The sequence below is a fragment of the Lissotriton vulgaris genome, chromosome 2_2, assembly GCF_964263255.1.
Source record: "Lissotriton vulgaris chromosome 2_2, aLisVul1.2, whole genome shotgun sequence".
Classification (NCBI taxonomy): Eukaryota; Metazoa; Chordata; class Amphibia; order Caudata; family Salamandridae; genus Lissotriton; species Lissotriton vulgaris.
In genome coordinates, this window is record NC_141688.1 from 258,617,405 (window position 1) to 258,641,248 (window position 23,844).

Genomic DNA, 23,844 nt, shown 5'->3' on the forward strand with positions numbered 1-23,844 from the left:
AGGTGATATCCAATGTCTTGTAACATTATTACAAAAGGGCGATTGTCCCAAAGTATTCATGGGAGTCGGTAGCAGAATCAATAAGGCACCAGCGCTCTCCAGGTCATAGAGCTGCCCAGAGCAATGGCCCATCTCTCACCACAGTTCAACACCAGGGGTGATGACCCTTATTCTTCACCATGACCGGCTCCTGGCATGTGGGGGCCATGACAGCGCACAGAGGCAGACAGATTGATTGGTGCAGCGTTCCAGATGGACCTGAATCTTACACTCCACTGACTGGATCCACTCACCAGGATCCCCACCGGACCTTTCGCCTTCAAGGCAATTTCCTTCCCCTCACAGGGTCATCTGGACTAGGAGGAGCAGAAGCTGATGCTCCAGACTCAAGGAGAATGTTCTTAACTCTCCTGGGTGATGAAAACCCAACATGGTAGACTGGCAGACCATTAGTTCCCCAGTCCTGGTCGCTTCAGGCAGAACTAATGCAGAGCTTTTCCACACTGATGTACAGCTTCATATCCGGGAGTCTCAAGCTCCCCTTTCTAAAATCCATTTCCAGGCATAAATATGAAATACTGTCTCCATCTTCTAAGTCTGTATTCTCAGGGATCATTACTTTGTAGTGCTCACTCCTTTGTCTATCACAGTAGTACAGTCTAAAATATTGAGAGTTCCAAACACAGTCCAAAGGAGTAACTAGACGTTCAGATCGAATGTCATCCGCAGTGATATGTGCATCAAAAGTTTACCAAAGGCTCCAAGGCCTACTCTTTTTGATTTTCTTATCAGACCCATTTCCTTCCTCAGATGTGCCCAGGGCCCTCTGACCAGTCTACTCTGTCAGAATCAGAGAACTCAATTTAAGTATACTGGCAAGCTTTGCTCCTCCTTACTCCAATGTGTTCCACCCAGCTCTCAGGAATCTAGCAATCCACAAATATTTCTGATGGTGGTGGTGGTGGTGGAAAAGAATCTATCTCTACGTGTTCCTCCAGCCAGCCCTAGAGTTCTTAACCTGTACCCACAAGCCTTATGCACTGCACCACTCACAGGCACTTTGCGCATCCTTAGCAGTGCCTTGTTTAGCTTTCCATATACTGCTGTTTCGGGCCCACATACATAACAACATACTTTGTACAGAAATGCATACAGGCCCTGCTTTTACAGACACACATACATAACAGCATGTTATAATTGGATGCATGTGCAGGCACAGGCACACATACATAATAGGCCATCATGTAAAGTACACATTTTTCTAGCTCTCCATCCATTCTGAGGTATGCCAAGATAAGAGCTAAGCACAGTGCAGATCTTCAATTGAGTTGACATTGCTACCATGATGCAGGTAAACTGCCCTGGCCACGCTACTAATTACTTAATAAAAAACAGTATGCTACCACCACAATCCTTGTGCTACCTAGCTTTTGCTAAAGACAGTAGCTCTTCAAGACTATGAGGAAAGCACATTTAGCGTCCCACTTGCTCTAACTGGACAGCAATCCATAAGATAGGCCTAGGACATGGTGCATGCACAGAAACCACAACCGCAAATTGTTACCAAGGATCCAGATATTACCACATCTGGGAAACTAAGGGAAGGGGTATACGTACGCTACCATTTGAGTGATTTTTCCATCGAAACAAAAACAATGTAAGATACAAACAATATTGAGCCAAACAGCACTAATTTTCAAGTGATATTTAGGGGCATATCTCCAAGGAAATAGTGCAGTTTGGTGCTGTGGCAAATTTTGCAGCGCCACGTCATTTAAAAAACATAGGGATGGGCCGTATTTACATCAATATGGCACACCCTTGTCTTTTGTCTTGCCCAATATATAGCTTCCTAACGTGATCACAGACACCCTTGCACCATAGTGCAAGGGGGCCTGCTATGCAGGGAATGATTGTTTATGGGCAGGAAGGTGCGCCTTCCTGCACATTAACAATCATTAATGGCAATTTGCCACTTATGCTTTTTCATTCTGCAGCACACATAGAAAGGGAAAAACGCCTTTAATGATTGTTTATAAATGTAAATGTAGTGCTTTCATGTAGCGCACAAATCACCCCCAAAGGGGTCTCAAGGTGCTGTGCAACCCTTTATGGCCTTTTCCTGTGCAGTGCCCACTCGTGGGCACCCCCAAGGTAAAGCCAGGCATCCTAGCGCTTATGAGGCCGTTGTGGAGATTAAACAAGCTATTTCCCAGAGTTGCAGAGTGGGACCCATGATTAGAATAGGGACCGAGGCAAGAATGATCAGGTCCGGGGAAATTGAGCCCAAGACCCTCCAAGGCGGGAATTGAACCCTGGTCCGGGCCAGACCTCTGCATCAGTGTTCTAACCATTGAGCCACACTTCTCCACGGTGTTCAGGAATGTATTCCTTCCTGTACATAAACAATATTTTAAGGTGTTTTGCTCTTTCTATGTGTGCTGCAGTATGCAGCACACATAGAAAGAGCAAAAACAAGGAGAACGAAAAGTATTTTCCTTGTTGCGCCAATCTAACACCTGCTTTTGCATGGCATTACTTTTTGGCGGTGCCTCAGATTAACATATCCTTGTAAATCTCGGGCAGCTTAAAAAAGCAATGGCTGTTGCGGTGGAAAATCCACAGTAACAGCATTGCATCCCATTTCATGCTGAAAACTGCATGAAAGAGTACCATATTTACAAAGCGATGTTAAGCCATGCATAGTGGCTTAATGCCACTCTGTTAATATGGTGCAGGGTGTTTTTGGCACCGGAGCGCCGTTAAGAGTGCTCAAGAATTATTTAGGACAGAGGTTTTATATTCATGGGTTACTTTTCCAGCACCAGATGACACAACCAGGCTGTTTCACTGCTACTCATAAGCTGTAGTTCCAAATAACTGCACACCATATGAATACATAGAAATATGTTTCAGATACCAAGAACACAGAAATTGATTTGATGGTGTCCTACTATGCATAACAGAAGACTTTAGACTAGGTCCCAATAGCAGTAAGGGAGCAACATGACCAGTCTCAGCTGGATACACATTGCATCATGATGTCAATAATTTGAAAACAGCTCAAGTGCTTAAATTATATTAAAAACATGTAACAATTTACAGATGTTTGACACAGTTTATTATGCAAATATTGACATGTCAATATATTTATTATTATTTTTTTTAATTTCAAAGTATTTTTATTAAAAGTTTATTTTTTTTATACAAACAATTGTCAAATCTATATCATTACTGGATAACAGACCAAACTGGCTAAATTTGTCTGAATAAGGTAAGTGGTATACTTATTTAGATGTCCCCTTTCCCACTGTCTTGTTAAGAGAATAAGAGTGAAAGTGAAGGGGAAAGATAGCAATTGAAAGATAGAGAGGAAGAGATAGTATACAAGAAGATTATTTAAGTTGTGGTTCTGTTCTAGGGTTATAGGGTATGCTCGTGGTAAAACGTTCTGCTCCAGTTGAGTTCATGGGGGTTCATAGGGGCCCAGGAACTCGCTCAGTGATGCCAACATTCCTCTGGTTGCTGGCTTCCAGGGTGATTTCCGCAGGACTATACTGTCTGCTCCTCTGAGATAAGTCACCCAATTAAGTCATCCTTTGAATGTCGCCTTGGCTGTATCCTTCCATTTAGACAGTATTATTTTCACTGCCGCTGTGAGTAGGAGATCTAACAGGTCCCTGTTGTGTTGTGAATCTTGCTCTGCTGTCATAAATGCGGTGGTAAGGGAAGAGAATTCTGGCTATAGTGTGCATCCCAGCGCTTTTTTTATGAACATGAATATTATCTCCCAGAACTTTTTAACGTTGGGGCAGTTAATGATGAGGTGTGCTAAGTCCCCCTTTTCTTTGTTGCAGTTCCAGCACAGGTCGTTATCCCTGAGGCCCAATGCTGCAAGGTGAGCCGGGGTCCAGTGAGTTTTGTGTAGTAGCTAGAATTTTATCTGAGTTAGTACTGTGGAGATTTTGTTTATTAAGGGGGTGCCCATAGGAAATTGAGTTTGTGCTCGCTAAGAGCGGTGCCAAGTTGTTTTTCCTAGTAGTCATTGATTTTGGTGGCGCTAGGGCGTAGTAGCTTGTATATGTGCGATACTTGGTGACCTACTCTGTTGAGTTTCGTCATGAATTGTTTTATTGATGGGTTGTGTATGTCTAACTTTGCCTTGGTCAATGCTGTTCTGATCTTAAGGAAGCTATATAGTTCGATGTCAGGTAAGTTATATTTCTCTTTTAGTGAGGAGAATGTGACATGGCCACCTCCCTCTTCTAACTGAGCTGGGTAGGAGATTCCTAATGACCTCCATGTTTCTTTGGAAAGGGGTTTCCCCCTGTATTTAATCTTGGTGTTTGCCCATAAATATTCCCACTTCGAGTTCTTTATACTGTGCTCCATTTTCACATCTACTTTAAGCAGGGCTATTTTTGTGTTTCTGAGTATTGGATTGGAGGCGTGTGTGTGTTTATTGGCTGTAAGGAGTACCAGTGGTTCAAGGTTGTTTAGGAAGGCACCCTCGACTGTTAGCCATACCGGCGTGTATCTCCAGAGATTGGTGACAGCCAGTAGGTTCCTTGTTTTGCTAGCAATGCTGTTTGGAAGGTTCTGTATTCTGCTAGGTTTAGTCCACCCAGTTTTTTGTCTAGTCTTAGTTTTGTTATGCTTATTCCCGCTTTCTTGTCCTTCCATAGAAATGTATTAACCATCTTGTCTAACTTGCGTTGGAAGTTGACAGTGAGCAGGAGGGGTAGCATGCTCAGCAGATAGTTTACCATCGAGGTGATCATCATCTTGACTGTTTCTATTTTACCTCACCATGTAATACATTTGGGGGACCAGGATTCCAGAAGTGACTTTATTTTCTCTAGCAGTGTCTTCTCATTGTTATCTAGCATAGATTTAAGGTAATTGCCACAGTGCACCCCTAGGTATTTGATGTATCCCGTTTGCCATGCCAGTCCTGATTCTCCCACTATGTCATTACTGGTTTGGATGTTAAGTGGTTTATATTCAGACTTGTCCTTGTTGAGTTTGTACCCTGGAATGTAAGTTGCAGCCTATGGAGCCATAAATTAATTGTCTAATGGAAAATACAGGTGGGCCTTGAGCTTGCGTGGATATAATGTGGCCAGTAGGTAATGTGCACAGATGTCAGACATGGGGAGGTCATGATTAGCGGTGGGTGAAGCTTGCGGACTTGCACTATGTAGAATTATGCAGAGTTCCATAAAAAGTCTGTGGAATTTCACGGAGTTCCATGAGCGGTTGGAGTTGCTCTACGCACCCGTCACAAACCCCTAATTACATTGTAAACACTGTCATCAGACTCACAGCACTTCGGCACAGCTGTGGATACTTGTTCATAGTAAAACAGATGTTTTCAGGGCTACATGTAAAGACTTGTGGTCCTAATACTGCTTCTTAGTTTGACAACATTTAAAAATACAACCCACAGGCTCTGCAGCTCTGACTGCTTCAACTGGTATGCCAGTCAGAGAACTGTGTTAATTGTACAGCTTCCTGAGGAGAACCAATGTTTCAGTTGTAATTAATTATCATCACATGAACTCAGACTAAGCAAACATGACCTACAGCAGCTCTGTCATAGCAAGCATGTCAATTATGAAGATGCATCCTATTCTGAAACTCCAGCAAGTGAGTAGTGGGCATCGTGGAATGGCCTGCACTTGTGGATGCGAATCCCAGATGCAGACATTCCTTGTCAAATGAGCAGCCCAGGACGAGCCACACCTGCATTCCTCTCAATCACCGGCCCATACATCAGTGCGGCCAGCGGTCAATTAGCCCATCGTCGATCCCTGCCGGCCCGGCCATCACGTGCAGCACCACCAGCTCAGAAGCAGGCCTTCATGTAGGTTAGCAGCATCCTCCTGTTGGCCTCACTGACTGTACAAGTTTAATTCATACCACCTGGTCTTAATGTTCAATCCAGCAGCACTCTGGCCATGTGTGCTAATCTCCCTTTACTATTGTAGTGTTGCTGTGGGATTGATCTAAGGTTTCTTGTTCATGTGTTTGCCTGCTAGCAACATACCAACACACTGTGACCTATCAATCAGTGAGATGAGGCCTAGGTGTTAGTGCTTGCCTGACTACGTATTTGTGAGTGTGGGTTGATGTGGAGTTCACAAGGGGCAAATTCATTCATAAAGACTCCATTTTGTTCTCATAAATGAATGTATAATTTTTCATATTACCATAGACTTTTTTACAAATTAACAAAAAATTTCAGAGAGTGTGAGCGGGGGCTAAGTTACTGGTGGCTTGGACATTGTTGTTGGGACCAATTTATTCCTGGAGGTGACCTGCTTTACTCCACCACTTTTACAGACATTACAACCACTTGGGGATAGCGGTGATGGTCATTGCCGATACCCCTGCATACTTCTTGTCGTAGAAATGCCCCTACTAACCCACCTGTACCTTCTCCCACAGTGCTACTAAAGGCACGTTGCAATATGGTAGCACAGGACTGGGTTTCTGGTACCTTGGAAGTTGATGTGGGGGAAAATGTCCAAGGCACCAGTAACTTGGCCCCAGCTCACACTCTCTGAAATTTTTTGTTAATTTGTAAAAAGTCTACCTTTCCAGCCATTACCACCACTTGGGGAGAGCGGTGTCATTGCAGATTCTGCTGGTGACTGCTTATCCCAGAATCCCCTCTCCTGAACCACCTGTACCTAATCCCACGGCACTCCTTAAGGTGTGCTGGAATCCCGCAGCATGGGCTGCACCCGAGCAAAGCCCTGGTCAAGGGAGGTCCCCCCAACTCCAGTCACAGCGCCAGGAAGAGGCGGGTCACCCTTGGTATAACTCTTCAGCTTTCCTGGTCTGCCCAGCAGTACTTGGCTTATTTGGAACATCAGGCCTTTGGTCTATAGATTCAGGTAATAGTCTAGAGGCGCCCTAGACATGTATCCTCGCGAACGTGGGAGCACCCCACGGAGGACTTTGCAGGACTGGCCGTGGACCTGGGGCCATGAGGTAGCATTCATTTGATCTGGCAGATAGTTTTTGTAGTTTTAAAGCTGGTGGTTCATATTCAATATGATTAATTTGAGACACAGACAAGGAGTTTGCTAAATCACTATAAAGAAGCAGAAAAAGCTGTGTGGTGCCCTTTGAGCATCAACTATGGTAAAGGAAAGCCATTGCTGCTAAAGCATCCCCGCGGCCAAACACCCCACGAGGTATCACTATGGAAGGCTTTTTGACCCGGTCTGTCTCAGTAGTCTGTAAAGAAATCGAGCTTGTGTGCAATGGGGTGGGTATTTGAGGACCCTGTAACAGCTATTGACTCATTAATTAGTGAGGGCTTGATGGCCCCCCTCTAGGATCCAAAACTCCCCCAGCTCCACTTGCCCATCCCACAATTTGAGTAGCAGGGAGAAACATTTGGACTCAGGGAACCTTGCCACATCTGAGTAGTCTTGGGTTGATCCCCTCCCGTCTGACCTAGCAGGGGGATGCACTTGTAGTCAGGAATTAATTAACAAACTCACAGAAGGGTTGTCAGCCAAATTAGATCCTATACTGGGTAGGTAATTTCCTTAGAAACTTAAATGTTGGTAGTTTTGTCTCACTCCCCTGAGGCAAGCGTGCCTCAGGCCATGAAGATTCCTGCCCTTGTCTGAGCCCAGTTGGAGATCCATGCCCCAGGAGATGTTACTATTGGAATACGAATTCTGAAAAAGAAGGCCAATTACACAGACCACAATATAAGGACCAATTATTATTAGTGCAAATTGTATATTTATATTGTAATACCCCTGTAAAAGTGCTCAGTGTCCCAAGTAAACTAAGAACCTATACAACCAGAGTGACAAATTGTAACACAGATTGAGGTTTCATAATCAACAAAAACGACCATTATTCAATATATAATTGTTGTTGATAGCCTTTTAGAACATTAATGAGGGCTAACAAAAAGGTACATTTGAATGATTTCGACAGCGGTAATTAATTAATTGATAATTAAATAGGGTCATTGTTTATTTTTTTGTGTGTGGGTTTTGGTTTTATAGGAGTAAAGGATGGGAAGTAAATGATTTTTACTTACTTTATAATTAGTTGTTAAATACTATTAGTTTTTTAATTAAAATTGTTTTTGAATGCTGTAAGTAATTTTTTTACAGTTTAATTTTAGCTGTGGGTTGTGGGGATTATAGTGGTAAAGAGTGGAAGTTATTTCACTTTTCTGTGTCTTAATTTGTTTTTAATTAATAAATATTCTTTTATTGTTAATTAATTATGTTAATTATGGAAGTATTTTTTTTAAACTTTAGATGTTGGTTTGTGAATTGTGTTGTGTTATAGGGTATTATAGGGTGGGAAATAAAAACAGATTCTATACTAATTATTGATTTAAAAGAGAATAATTTCTAATTATAAATATTTATACGTTTGAAAATTATTCTTTGTTTTATTTTATATAATATTTGTAAGTATTTATCATAAGTATTTAACATTATAATAAAATAAATTGATATCAAATATATTTATGTTTCAATTTTTAACATATTTATATATTTTTTATTTATTTAGTTTTTTAAATATTTTTGTTGTTGATATTTTGTTTCCTTTTCATTTTGAACTGACTGGAGTGAGAATACTAATTGTTACCGCTCCACAACCGAACACTTTCCCTACTGTTGCACTAACTGGAGTGGGAATAGCAAAATGTGTACCACCACAATCCAACACTTTCCCTAAAGTTGCACTCACTGGAGTGTGAATAATAATTTCCACTCCACTGCTATACAACACTTTTCCTACTGTTGCACTCACTAGAGTGGTAATAGTAATTTGTACCCCCTCCGCTATCAACATTTTCCCTACTGTTGCACTCACTGGAGTGAGAATAGTAAATTTAACCCCTCCGCTATCCAACACTTTCCCTACCGTTGCACTCATTAGAGTGGGAATAGTAAATATCAACCCTCTGCTATCCCACACTTTGCCTACTGTTGCACTCACTGGAGTGGGCTAAGTAATTTTTACTCCTGCGCTATCCAACACTTTAATAGGCTAAATTGTTTTAAGGTAAATATGTATTATATATACATTAATTATTATCTGTGTGTTTAACTTTTTAAATTAAGTTTATTTGTTATATTTGTCTAAATGTATAACACATCTAATGTATTATTTAATAATTTGTTTTATTATTTCATATATGTAATATTTTATTTTATTTAGATATACAATCAATATTTTAAACTAGATATTGTGGTATTGGGATATTTTAGGTGTTGATATTCTGTCAGTGAACCCCTGGATACAGCCACCTCTGAATGGGATATTTTGTAAGGTATTGCTAGCAATGCTAGGAATCTATTGACATCCCTCCTAACTCAAGCAAGTGGGCAAGACCTGAAATTGTCTGACAGGGAATACTCTAATCATTTGCTGTTAAACTCAAGCCAGTGAAACCTTTTGTGGAAGGTAGTGAACAAACCCCTCTTTTCAGATGGGTCAGGACCAGTTTTCTGTACCCATATATCTGAACAACAGTGGGTGGACCACTTAACCGGGGTCAACAGCTTTGGTAAGATAGCAGAGGAGGAGTGGGTGGGAGAAACAGTGACAGGACTTGCTCCCATGTCCTTTTATTAACCTGGAAGGTATTAATACCCTTACAAGAAATAAAGTCCAGTGGAATTCCCTCAGAACTGCTGTACCTGGACGCTGAGTAAAGGGGTCCACTTATGACATAGGTAGTAAATTCTGGCACTCGTCGTGGGGTGCTATGCTCCTGGTCTTCCACGAGGATAGTTCCAGTGTTTAAGAAGTGGGACAAGGAAAACCCTCATGCTATTGCCCTATCTCCTTGATTAGCACAGTAGTAAAAATCATTGGGAGGGTAATACTAAACAGCCTTTCTGCGCCCTTCTGTGCCTGGACTGCACCCAGCGCCAGAACCTCTGGCCCCCATGTACATCACAACGCCCGTCACATCTACGATGCCAGCACCCTCAACTCACTCAACACCGGACGATCACACACCTGCTTCCAGGCCATCCCGAAGTGCACCTAATGACCCTTCTCCTGCCGGAACTGCAGCTACACCGCATCCGATCCGCCAATCCACCCACCGTAAAAGAACCCAACCAGCTCAGATGCATTCTACTTAATACCCGCTCCGCCTACAAACACACCGTTGAACTCTGGAACCTCCCCAGACGTGGACTTCCTGACAGAGACCTGGATGAAACCCTCCTCAGTACCCTACATTGCCATAGCCATCCTAGATGGCTACAAGATCACCCGCAGGGACCGCACCAACGGAACAGGAGGAGGAATTGCCATCGTCCACAGAAAACTCTCTCAGAGTTACAACCAGCACCGATGACACCCTCAGCACCGCCGAACACCTGCAGATCCACACTAATTCCAACACCACCCTCAGAGGAACCCTCGTCTACAGACCCCTCGGGCCCCGGCCACGGTTCAGCACCTCCATCGCCGTCTTTGTCTGCACACACGCCCTCGCCTCCACATACTACATCCTCCTCGGGGACCTGAACTTCCACCTCGAGAACAACAACAACATCAACTCCACCACTTTGACGGACTCAGACAGCTTGTCACAACACCCACTCACTCTGCCAGCCACACGCTTGACCCCATCTTCTCCGCAAGATCCCATGTCTCCTTCAACCACACCACCAAACTCCACTGGACCGACCATCGCTGCATCCATTTCACCTTCCGGAAACCCACCACGCACCACCGCACCCAACATATCCCTCACCGCTGCCGGAGCAAAGTCACCATAGACCAGCTAACCACCACCCTCGCCCGGAGCCCACCCGCTGACCCCACTGACCCCGACATCGCTGGCCGCAACCTCAGACAGTAGATCGATGACTGTGCCAACACTCACCCCGATCAAGAAACGCTCAAGCAGACACACCAACAAGAAAGCCAACTGGTTCACAGAGGACCTCCTGGCGTCCAAGCAAACCTGCAGAAAACAAGAGAAGAAATGGCACTGTGAACAGACACCGGATAGTTACGCAGCCCACAAGAACGCCACCAGCAAACACCATCACCTCATCAGATCCGCCAAAAGGGCCTCCTTCAAAGACCACCTAGACAACAACGCACACAACAGCAAAGAGCTCTTGTGCAGTAGGTCTCCAACCCTAGCTCCAACACCAACCTCATCCCACCCTCGCAAGACCAGTGCGACTCCCTTGTCACCTTCTTCCATGGCAAGATCGCAGACATCCATGACAGTTTCAACGCCATGACCGCCCAACAGCTACTGAGACCTCCGACCCGACGGCCACCATCCGCACCGATCCCCTGCTCTCCTGGGACAACATAAACAACGACGACACCATCAAAATCATGAACACCATCCACTCAGGCTCTCCGTCAGACTGATGCCCACACCACATCCTCAACAAAGCCAGTGTCACCTTCCTGCACCATCTCCGCAAAGCCATCAACATCTCCTTTGAGACAGCGACCTTCCCGGAAAGCTGGAAGCACGCTGAGATCAACGTCTTACTCCAAAAACCCAAGGCCGACCCTAAGGACGTCAAGAACTACCGACCCATCTCACAGCGCCCGTTCCCGGCGAAGGTCATCGACAGACAGCTGACATGCTACCTCATAGAGAACTGCATCCTGGACCCGTCCGAGTCCGGGTTCCTCAGCAACCACAGTACCGCAACTGCCCTCATCTCAGCCACTAATGACATCAGGGCCCTGCTTGGCAACAGCAAAACCGCCGCCCTCATCCTCCTGGACTTGTCAGCCACCTTCGACACTGTCTGCCACGGCACCCTACGCACATGCCTCCACAATGTTCGGATCCGAGACAAGGCTCTGGAATGGACCACCTCCTTCCTCTCCGGCAGAACCCAGAGCGTCCGCCTCTCCCTTTCTGTACCAAAGCCACTGAGATCATCTGTGGCGTACCCCAGGACTCATCCTTCTGTCCGACACTGTTCTACATCTGCATGGCACTGCTCGCCCACATCGCCTGACTGCATGACTTCAACATCATCTCCTATGGCAACGACACGCAGCTGTTTCTCTCCCTCGCCAAGGACCCCCTCACCGCCAAAACCAACCTCCACAAAGGATTTAAAGCTGTCGCCGAGTGGATGAAGAACAGCCGTCTGAAGCTGACCTCAGACAAGACAAAAGTCCTCATCCTCGGCTCCACCACATCGGCCTGGGACTACTCCTGGTGGCCAACTGCACTCGGAAGAGCACCAACACCCACCGACCTGGGGTTCATCCTCGACTCCACTCTCTCAAAGCAGGTCAATGCCATCTCGTCCTCCTGATTCAACATCCTCCGCATGCTCTGCAAGATCTACAGATGGATCCCCACCGAAACAAGAACAACGTCACCCAGACCGTCGTCTGCAGCAGGTTGGACTACGGAAACACCCTCTACACAGGAGCCTCAGCCAAATTCCTGACACCTCTACAACGCATACAGAACGCCTTGGCACACTTGATCCTTGACATCCCTCGCCTGTGCTCCTCTCAAACACCGGCCCATAAATCAGTGCAGCCCAGCGATCAATTAGCTCATCGTCGCTCCCTGCCGGCTCGGCCATTACCTGCAGTACCACCAGCTTGGAAGCAGGCCTTGGTGTAGGTTAGCAGCATGCTCCTGTTGGCCTCACTGACTACACAGGTTTCATTCATACCACCTTGTCTTATTGTTCAATCCATCTGCACACTGGCCATGTGTTCTTTATTGGGACAAATCTCCCTTTACAACTGTGGTGTTGCTGTGTGAATGACCTAAGGTTTGTGTTGATGCGTTTGCCTGCTGGCTACATACCAACCGACTGTGACCTATCAACCAGTGACATCATGCCTAGGTGTTAGTGCTTGCCTGACTACGTATTTGTGAGTGTGAGTTGATGTGGAGTTCACAAGGGGCATATTCTTTAATAAAGACTCAATTTCATTCTCATAAATGAATGTATAATTTTTCATATTAGCACAGATTTTTTCCAAATTAACAAAAACTTTCAGAGAGTGGTGGGCGGGGGCTGAGTTACTGGTGCCTTGGACATTGTTGTTGGGACCAATTTATTCCTGGAGGTGACCCGCTTTACTCCAACACTTTTACAGCAAGTCTTACTTTAAGTCCATATGGCAAAGAGTGCATCACAGGTACATTTTTTGAGCAGGCTTTTGTAAAATCATGAAGCAGCAGAAATGTTGAAAACATTAGTGAGAAGCTATATGTTATTAAAGACTGTTCAGGGCATGGTACAAACCTGGTGCACATTACTAGTAGGCACGTTCGATTCCTCTTGGGCAGGAGATCATTTACTGACCACTTCCGTTCGTTGTGTGCACCTTGGTAATAGGCTTCCCTGGGGCTGTGACAATCTTGCCTCCGCAGGACACCCTACACTTTGTTATATTTTGCAATTAATACAGTTGGCCCGGGAAGAGGTTTCTGTTGCATTGTTGAGGTCTTTGAATTTTACCCAAGTACACTCTGTTCTTATGTTTTTACAACTGCTTCCTAATGAATATGTTTTATCTGCTAAATTCAGTTATTTACAGGGGGCCCTGGAATCTATACACTCAAGACATGATGACGCCTTCACGTACATAGCAGATATTGCGTTTTCTTACTGCTCTTATGAATTTATGTGTTATTTATATACTTGTACTTGTATTGTACTCTCCCCATTTATGGTTGGTTTGTTCAACCAAATAAATATTATATGAATGGATGGAGGTGGACGGTCAGAGTACAGAATGGAGAAGTTTGCAAAACCAAAGAAGGACTCAAAACGCTCATCTAATTTAATCTTTAAATATGAAGAAAGACCTAAAAAATTCAAACGTCAATTCAAAAAAGAAAAAATTTAGCTGACTTAAGGCCAAGCATGCCGTGGATATTGAGGACACTGAACAATATGGGGAGTGGGATCTAGCCATGCTCAACAGTGTGGTAGAGGTCATGATAGTTCACCAGAACGTGAAGGATTGACTGGAGACAGTAGAGCTGAGTAACTGTGTCCAGGTGGAAACACCGGATATACGGGTAAGTGAACACAAGGAGATGATGGACGGAGTGCTGAAACTTTTCAGACACTCACCCCCAGTCACAGATTTGAGTTGAGTCCATCATTGCTCTTTAGCTCACTTCGCCACCTCAGTTCATACCCAGCGATATGCAAATCAGTCTTGACTGTGTGCCACTTGGGAACAGTCCAGCCCGAACTGCCAAGGCAGGTCTTCATTGAATTGGAAACAAGCATCCTGGGACCAGTTTCGGGGTAACACCCCTCATCAGCTAGGCTACCTTGAATCCAGTGCAAAGTAAGGGACCCACGTCAGGGCATAACATGCCAACTTAGGGTAAACAAAGCAAACAGTGTTCCTGCATCGCTTATGGGAGATGCAGCTCCAGATAGAGCGGAACATACAAATACCCATTAAAGTGTCCTTTTGGGAGAACCTGTCATTTTGCTATGACATTCTCTTCCCAAAAAGGATTGGCCACCAGAAAACCCTCATGGACTGCCAAAACAAAGAAATGGTCATTTATCCTGCTTTCTCCAACCTTGTTCCAGAACACGTAAAAGATTCACAGACAAATGAGTGTGTGTTAGCACAAGTTCTGACATTATACCGCAGCCATGTAGGGTGGGATGACGGTTCCTATTATCACGAAATACCACTGAACTTGCCCCCACAACCTTAAAGGTGATACCCCATTAAAAATTGGGCTGAAAAACTTGATTCCCAGGGTGTAATAGAAAGTTTCACCCCCTCAATGAATAATCCCTTTGTTTCCCATGATAAAACCAGATCATTCTTATCATCTAGTATTAGAAAAGCAGCTATTCACACATTTCCAGTACAAAATGCTCATAGCGCAGCACCAATGAACAACATAGGGGGTCTATTAAGATGGCGGTCGGAAAACCGATTCTGACAGTTGTGGTAGCGGAAATTAACCATCCACCCGTACCGGGTGAAAACCAGCAGTCCGATTAGGATTCACCACCAGAAAAAAACTACTGCGGTGAAACGATGCCACAACAGACCACCGGTAGCCGGCAGAGCAGGTGAAAATCCATCCACAGCGGAAAAACCCAAAACCACTGCTGGACCAGCGGATTGATCGCAGTTACAATTAGGATACCATTGAGGTGACAGCGTAACAAACAGCGATCAGTGGGAGAGCAGGCGGAAGGGCAGTTGCATACCCACCGCTGTGGACGTTCCAGAAGAATTATTGCGGTCAACAAAAAAAACACACAACAAGACCACCAAGTGTACACATCAGACTAGCTCAGCCCCGAAAAACACCCAACACACCCCAATGACAAATTCCCACTTGCAACTAAATAAATACAAATCCCAGGACAACCCACACAACACACTTGAAAGCAATACTCCATTTTGACACACCCACATAGCTGAGTATAAAACCAGCCCCTTCCCTGACCAGAACTCTTTGCAATACTCCACCCCTGAAGGAAAATGGAAATGATCCCACACTTACATCACCACCACTTTCATACCTGACCCTTTAACACATTTGCACATCACACACCATGGCACAGAAAGAAATGCCCAAATTCACTGACAATGAGTTGTCAGTCATGGTAGATGAGATAATCAGAGTAGAACCACAATTGTTTGGTAACCTTGTCAAACAGACACCATTAGCCACCAGAACACAAATGTGGGAAAGGATATTCAACAAAGTGAATGCAGCAGGGACCACCCGCGCTCCAATAGGGAGATCATGAAGCAGTGGCATGACCTCAAGAGAATGGTGGCAGAGAGGAACAACAAGAACTGTCAGCTGGTTCAGATGACAGGCGGTGGCCCTCCCATTCCACTAAGTACATTCACTGCATCGGAGGAAAAGGTGCTTGTCATACTATATTTAGAGAGTCTTACAGGAATAGCCGGGAGAGTGTAGGCTGGTAAGGAAAAACAAATGTCTACCATCACACTGCTATGTACTGTCTCGCACAACTACAATGCTACTCCTCCTAGGCCCAAATGCATTCATGTGCACCACACACTCCCCAACAAATGTCACACAGATACAACATTCACTCATTCTGATTCACCCCAAAGGTAGCTAGCAACATTCCGTTAGTCACTTGTGTACAGGCAGCCAGCACTACAACTACCACCAGGCTCCCTGTCCCACAGCTCAGCAGGAATTAACACTCCCCCACCCAAGAGCCATGTGTAACCATTCCCTTCCTCTGCTCCACAAGGAGCCAGCCATTTTAACAGAGAGGGGTGTCTGTGGATAGGCAGCCAGCACTACTACTCCCACCAGGCACCCTTGTCCCACAGCTGAGCAGGATGGAGCAAACCCACCACCCAGTACCATGTGGCAAACTTTCTATTAATCGAAATCAAACTTACAGGTAGGTAGCCATCTTAACAGGGAGTAGTGTTTGCTCACATCACACTTACAGGTAGGTAGGCATCTTAACAGGGATTGGTGTTTGTGGGTGGGAGGCAAGCACTCCAACTCCCATCAAGCCCCCTAGTCCCACAGCTGAGCAAGATGGAGCACTCCCCCCTCACAGAAGCATGTGGTAGCCATTGTATCTCACCAATCAAACGTACAGGTAGGTAGCCATATTAACAGTGAGGGGTTTTTCTGGGTTAGACATCAGGACTACAACTCCCCCCAGGCTCCCTTGTCCCACAGCTGAGCAAGATGGAGTACCTCCCCTCCCAGAAGCATGTGGCAGCCATAGCCTTCCTCCCTTCAAACTCACAGGTAGGTAGCCATCTCATGTCTTCTTGTCTCACCCCTGAACAGGAGGGAACACTCCCCCCACTCAAGAGCCATGTGTAACCTATTCCTTCCCACTGTTCAACTTCACAGGTAGGTAGCCATTTTCACAGGGAGTGAGTGAGAAGCCTGAACTACAACTCCCACCTGGCCCCCTTGTCCCACAACTGAGCAGGATGGAGCACTTCACCCAACCCAGAAGCATTAGGCAGAAATTTTATTTCAACAACCTAACTTACAGGTAGGTAGCCATCTTAACAGGGAGGGGGGTTTGTGGGTGGGAGGCCAGCACTCCAACTCCCATCAGGCCCCATTGTCCAACAACTGAGCAGGATGGAGCACCCCCACCCAGAAGCATGTGGTAGCCATTGTATCTCACCAACCAAACTTACAGGTTTGTAGCCATCTTAACAGGGAGGGGTGTTTGTGGATGGGGGGTCAGCACTACAACTCCCACCAGACCCCTTGTCCCACAGCTGAGCAAGATCGAGCACTTCACCCCACCCAGAAGCATGTGGCAGACATTACATTGCTCTCCAAAATTACAGGTAGGTAGTCATCTTAACAGAGAGACGGGTTAGTTCATTGAAAGCCAGCACTACAACTCCCACCAGGTACCCTTCTCCCACAGCTGAGCAAGATGGAGCACTCCACCACACACCCAGAAAGATGTGTCAGAAATTCCCCACAAATGTGCCACAGAGCAGGTAAGTAGACAGTGCATGCACCCCGCCCTTTCAATTCAAAAGCATGGAGGCATATGACAATACCAGCCCTCACATCCCACCAAAGTTGGCATAGATCCAATAGCCATTTCCAGTGTGAGACAGCTAAGCGTATGTAACTGTCTTCGAAACCAAAGTGTGACTCATCAAATCACATGTTTAAGAAATTCAGGGCACAATCATGCCGTGAGGAAGAGCGTCAAGGCACATATGAAAACTAAACCAGCATGGTCAGTAGTAAATAGAAAGCAAAGCACATGATATGACAAAGGTATGCCTGAGATTCCACTGGCTATGTTCAGATCTAATGTATTCCATGCAGACTTAACAACAAAGATGCTTCTCATAAAGTTGTTGTGCTGCAACTCATTAGATGACAACATTTCCTTGCAATCACAGAATCTGTACGTGAAACATGTTCTCTATTGACATGCCACACCGTGGACAAGTAATGTATGTACCTCATTATCATGTCATGATGCTCAGTACCGTGCAGCCCTACAAAGTGATCTCAATATAAACTGTGTGGTGTATAACATGTAGCATACAAACATCTAATACCAAGCTTGTGAGGTGTACTTTATTGACCATTTCCCTTCTGTTCCACAGTTGACCAAGAACTGACAGCTGCAGATGAGAACACCAACCTGCAGAGCCAGTCTCCCCCCGGAACATGGACTTTCTGATGCAGACTCCCTAGATTCCTTGGATACGGACCCAGAATCTGGACCATCAGGCCTGCCAGGGCGAAACAAGTCCCAGGCCCCTACTGTCTGAACCACCACCACCACCTCAGCAAGGACAACTGCATTGACCACTACTGTAAGGTACTGTGTGGCCTCCACCACCACCACCAGTGTTGCCTGCAACACTGTCCCTGCCTCAGAGGATGCCGACACCACCCCACAATCTGAGGAGCACAGGGAAAGTATGCGGGTGCGTAGAGTGGTGACGCCACAGGTCCGGGACAGCAGGGCAGGTGGGAGGGCAACTGGGCACCAAAATCAACCGGACACTGGGACCGAAGCCCTGGCCAACATCACCAGAGTCCTTGGGCATATGAACAAGCCCAGGGGCACACGGGCCAGGCTCTGGAAGAATCACGTGAGCTGCGCCTGCTGCTGTGCTCCTTAGACAGACTTATGGGCCAAATCGTGGACCTCTTGGACCAGCTTGTTGGTGTCCTGAGAGACAGGGCTGCGGCCCCAACAATAGCTCTACCTACTTCCAGTGGCCCGCAGGATGACTGTCCCTCCACCTCCCCTGCAGCCACAGGGAGGGGTGAGCCAGCAGCAGAGGCCCCCCTGCCAAACGCTCAAGGGGCCATCAAAGGAAAACCAAGGGAGGAACATGTGGCAAATCATCAGCCAAACGCCAGTCAAGGAGCCAGCCATGGCACCCCTCTTTTTTTTTTTTTTTCTTTTTTTTATTCCTCATATACCAGAAGTGGGTATTCTAGAAAGGGTATCTCCTCCTCTCCTCAATGCGATGTTCCGACCAACTGGACCAAAACTACCGTCTTGGCTCCAGATTGGGAGAGAAGGTCGGATACCCCTCCAGTCTCCACTGTGAGCTAGGTCCACTCCATACCCTATAGTCGATACGGCCCTCAGTTGGGTAGGATACCAAGCGTCCACAGGACCCAGGTGAAATCATAGGAATATATATCATCGTTTCCGCCAAGCCACCAGGGCCGCCCAGGTTTTGTCAAGGCAAGAATTATCACATGCAAGATCAGCTTCACTGATATATATAATATAGCTTAAAAAATCTGTAAAGGTAGGAATGATCTCTGACTTCCAAAGCTTACAAATTTCTCGTCTAGCTATAATCATTGCATAAAATATAAATTTAGTCCTCATCTCGTTAAGCGGAGATCCAAGCTCTAACCCAAAAAAAATGGTCATCGGAGTAATTTTAAACCGTATATTACACACTTCTATTATAAATTCCTCTATTTTGGACCAGAAGAGAGATAATTTAGGACACTCAGCGAACATATGTATGTCGTCTGCCTTGGAAAGTTTACAGCGCAAACAAGAGTAATCCATATTCGTAAACTTGGACAGCTTCTTGGGTGAAAAATACGCTCTATATAATGTAAACAGATGGTTTCGCTTTAAGGGGGCAGATTTAACAACCGTATGCAACAGTTTAAAATAATCTCCCCAAAGACCTTCTAGTTCGCCATGTTGTAGAGCTATTTCTTCTCCCCATAATTCGTTAAGTTCAGGTTCCGTGACTTGATCTTTCTCATTTAGTGCGTCGTACCAAAAGGCAACTTGCCATGGCACCCCTCTTCACCTTGCCATTGACTTTTTTGACTATCCTTATCCACACTGCCATGTTGTTGGCAGGCGTCTGTTGGACTGTGTCTCCACATCAATGTGGTGACTACTCTATTGCCTCATCTACCAACACTGACAGCTCATTGATTCCCTTTTCACCTCTGTAAATATTTGATTCCCTGTCACATATACCCATTGTAAATAAACACTCCTTATACACCTATGATTTCGTGTCAGCTCAATGTTTGCCACAGGATTTACAATGTTGACTCTGATTACAGTGTACCAGGGGCACTGATTCTTTGGAGGCATTGAGAGGCTGAAGGGACCTAGTAAAAGACAAGAGAACAATATTTACCTGTCAGGTGATGGCATCACAGCCATTAGAGAACACTTGTCATCTAGGTACTCAAATCTGCACACATTACAATGAGCAATAGTACAGACATAGACATCCTGTAGCTGTGCATAACTAGCCTGTCCCAGGAACATTAGCAGCCAGCACAGAGCCTACAACAGGTAGCAGTCACAAAGCTCCAACTTTTCACCAACAACAAAATCAGCAGACAATGGCACCAATGTACATTTTCACTCACCTTCAAGGGAAGTAGCGGTTTATGAGCTATTGATGCAGGTCAACACTCTCCTCCTCTCCACTATCCTCATCACTGGACATGTGTGGGTTTGCAAATCGGGGCCTTGGCTGCTCATCATCATCCAGGAGCAGGGGGATATCTTTGCATAAGGCCAGGTTGTGGAGCATGCAGCATGCAACTACGATCTGACACACGTTTTGGGGAGAGTATATCAGTGCACCTCGGATCTTGTCCAGGCAGCAAAACCATGACGTAAGTAGACCAAAAGTACACTCCAACACATGACATGTCCTCCCATGGGCATCATTGTAGCGGACGTCACTCTGGGTCCGGGGATGCATTAGTGGGCTTAGCAACCAAAGCCAGTTGGGATATGCACAGTCACCTAGGTGTGAGACACAGAAAAATCTAGTAACAGAACTGTGGCAGAGGACAGCATGTCACACGTATAGCACACTTATCGTCTCTGCGTACTCGCCCACAATTCATGCACGCTCTGGATGCAGATTTGCCATTAGCTGTGGTACAATGCTGTTACGCAGGCTGTAGGAGTCATGGGCTGATCCCGGAAATTTTTTGCAGACATGTGAGATTATCATATCCACCTGGCATACCACTTGCACATTGATGGAATGGAAATGCTTCCTATTCCTGTAAATGTGCTCATGTGCCTGTGGTAGAACCAGGCAAACATGTGTGCAGTCAATGGCACCAACAATGTTAGGGATGTGGGCAAGGTCATAAAAATCATCCTTCACAGCCGCCAATTGATGCCTCCTGGGGAAATGGTTGTATTTGTCCTTGTAGGTCATCATAGCGGACAGGACATCACGTAGCAACATGCTAAACACTGGTTGCAACATCCCACCTGCTCGGACACCGTGTACTGGAATGAACCAGTAGAAAAAAAATGCAGGTCTCCCATCACCTTACACGTTGGTGTCAAATCAGTTGGATAGGTTCTGCGAGGCCTCACATGGGGCTCCAACAGAGCATATAGGTCTTGAAGGGTAGGTCGATCCAAACGGACTTTACGTATGATGTCCTCATCCTCAATGTCCGCCAGCACTGTAAATGGACGATGCACATTTGGTCTCCTCCTAGGTGACATGAACGTGGATATATGTCAATTCACTCCCCCTATGAGATGTGTCCAACATCTTATGTTTTGACTGACACAGCTCCAACAATAACTGGAATCAAACCTCAGCTTACAGCACAACTTACATTTAAGGACATCTTGATCTAAACTAGTTGTTCACTTGTCCAGTATTCACACAATGAGTAACCCCAAAACAAGATCAGACTGTGTGAAGGGAAAAAGGTACATTTCAACATATTGTGTCACCACCCCTGAGAATAATTGACCCAGCACATGTGTGAGACAGCAACACTGCTAGCTTCTACTTAGCTGCTGTACCTGCCACATCATCTTGTGTAAGTCGGACAGGGCACACATTAACAACACAATGAGAACACTGTGTGCATAACAAACTAGTATGTCATGTAGTCGGACTATCATTACTGTGTGTTGCTTAGCCATCTCACACATTGAAATGTGTACATATTTGATAGTCCATCACACCACAGATTTTTTTACATGCATAACAATCATAAGTGACATGTGAGGGAGTACAGGCCAATGCATGTAATCCTCTGCACTGACATGTCCTGTGTAGTCAAGTGTGGGCGAAATGTTACACTAGCATTGGTATGCACTATCTGGTAGCATGATTCATGTGTCTATTGTACAATGTTGAGAACTGGCCATTGCCACTGCCACAGCATGATGTGTTCATAGGTTCCACAAGCGTGCAACGCTACCACAATCACGGCCATAGTCATCAATGTCAAGCGGCCAAATCACAGTAGCGACCCCCTGTCCCCTGCGGTGTGTCACCGCCAATGCCCATGCCCTTGCAGCCAATGGGAATCGCAATCGTGGTAGTGATATACACATTGTGAAATGGCAGTTGGAGTGCTCCACCAGCACAATCACGGCAATGGGCACCAATGTCAAGCAGCCAAATCGCGGTAGCGACCGACAGGCCCCTGCGGCGTGTCACCACCAATGCCCATGCCCTTGCAGCCAATGGGAACCGCGATCGCGGTAGTGATACACACATTGTGAAATGGCGGTGGGCGTGCTCCGCCACCACAATCATGGCCATAGGCACCAATGTCAAGCAGCCAAATCGTGGTAGTGACCGCCTGCCCCTGCGGTGTGTCACGGCCAATGCCCATGTCCTTACAGCCAACAGGAACCACAATTGCGGTAGAGAAATACAACTTTGAAAATCGCAGTAGGCGTACTCCACCACCACAGGTCCAGTCATTGGATGCAATTGTTAAATGCACGTTCGCGGTAGGGACCGCCTGGCTCCTATTGTGTGTCACCGCCACTATGCCCTTACAGCCAATGGGAACCACAATAGCAGTAGACACGGGCCGGTCACTGGTCAAATTTGAAAAAAGTTGACCTGGAACACCAATTACAGCAGCTTAGTTCCACTGAAACTACCTCAGGGGGCTATATATGTGTGGTAGGGAGCCAGGGAGCCACACATTGCCACTGCTTCCAGATACTGCTGACTGACGCTTCACCACCAACTGCTGCTGTTCCTGGCTCATGGACCCATGGATGGCAAGGACTGAGAACAACAGGGCTCGTCCCTCCACCACAGAGGAGCCAGAGTTCCTGGTGGACGAGGTGCTTACACAGTATGGGAGGCTATAAGGTGCTCTTGATGTCATGGTAAGTGTTTCAGAATGAAAGTAAGGGAGTGCATGGAGTACACACATGAAGCTGATATGCTGCTTGACAGTGTGGGTTTGTGTGATACACTCCCTGGCATGCTGACTTCAGGGAAAGCCTATTTTACACATTTTCTGGGCTTCATATCAGGATGGAAGGGACATGCAGTGTTTTTGCAGCCATACAGTTATTCTGCAAGTTTGGAAAAAGGGAGTCAGGACATACATTGCCTGTGCTAATGGATGTTTGAGTTCATGAGGTTTCAACAGGCTCATTCGTGATATTACAAAGACTTTTCATCCAGTTGGTACTGATGGAAGTGGATTTTACTTTATATAGCCACCATGGATATGTAAGCATTATGCACAAGAGTGAAATGCCTGAGGGTGACACTCTTGGTTGAAATTCACCTATGACACAGTAGATTGTTGTACTTCTGAGACATCCTCCTTCCATTCACTACATTATGTGAACTGACTCGCATGTGTAGGCACTGTCTGCCCTCTCATATTGTACATGCATGTTACAGTTCTGATGGCCCACGTTAGCTGTCAGTGTAAGCCCCCCTGGCCTGCTCAGTTACTGCCCAATTTGATAGGGACCCATCACAGAATGGACAGAGTGAGACATAAGGGTTTTATGCTACCCTATTCATCAATGAGCTATCTTAGCCTTGTGGTTTGCTCAA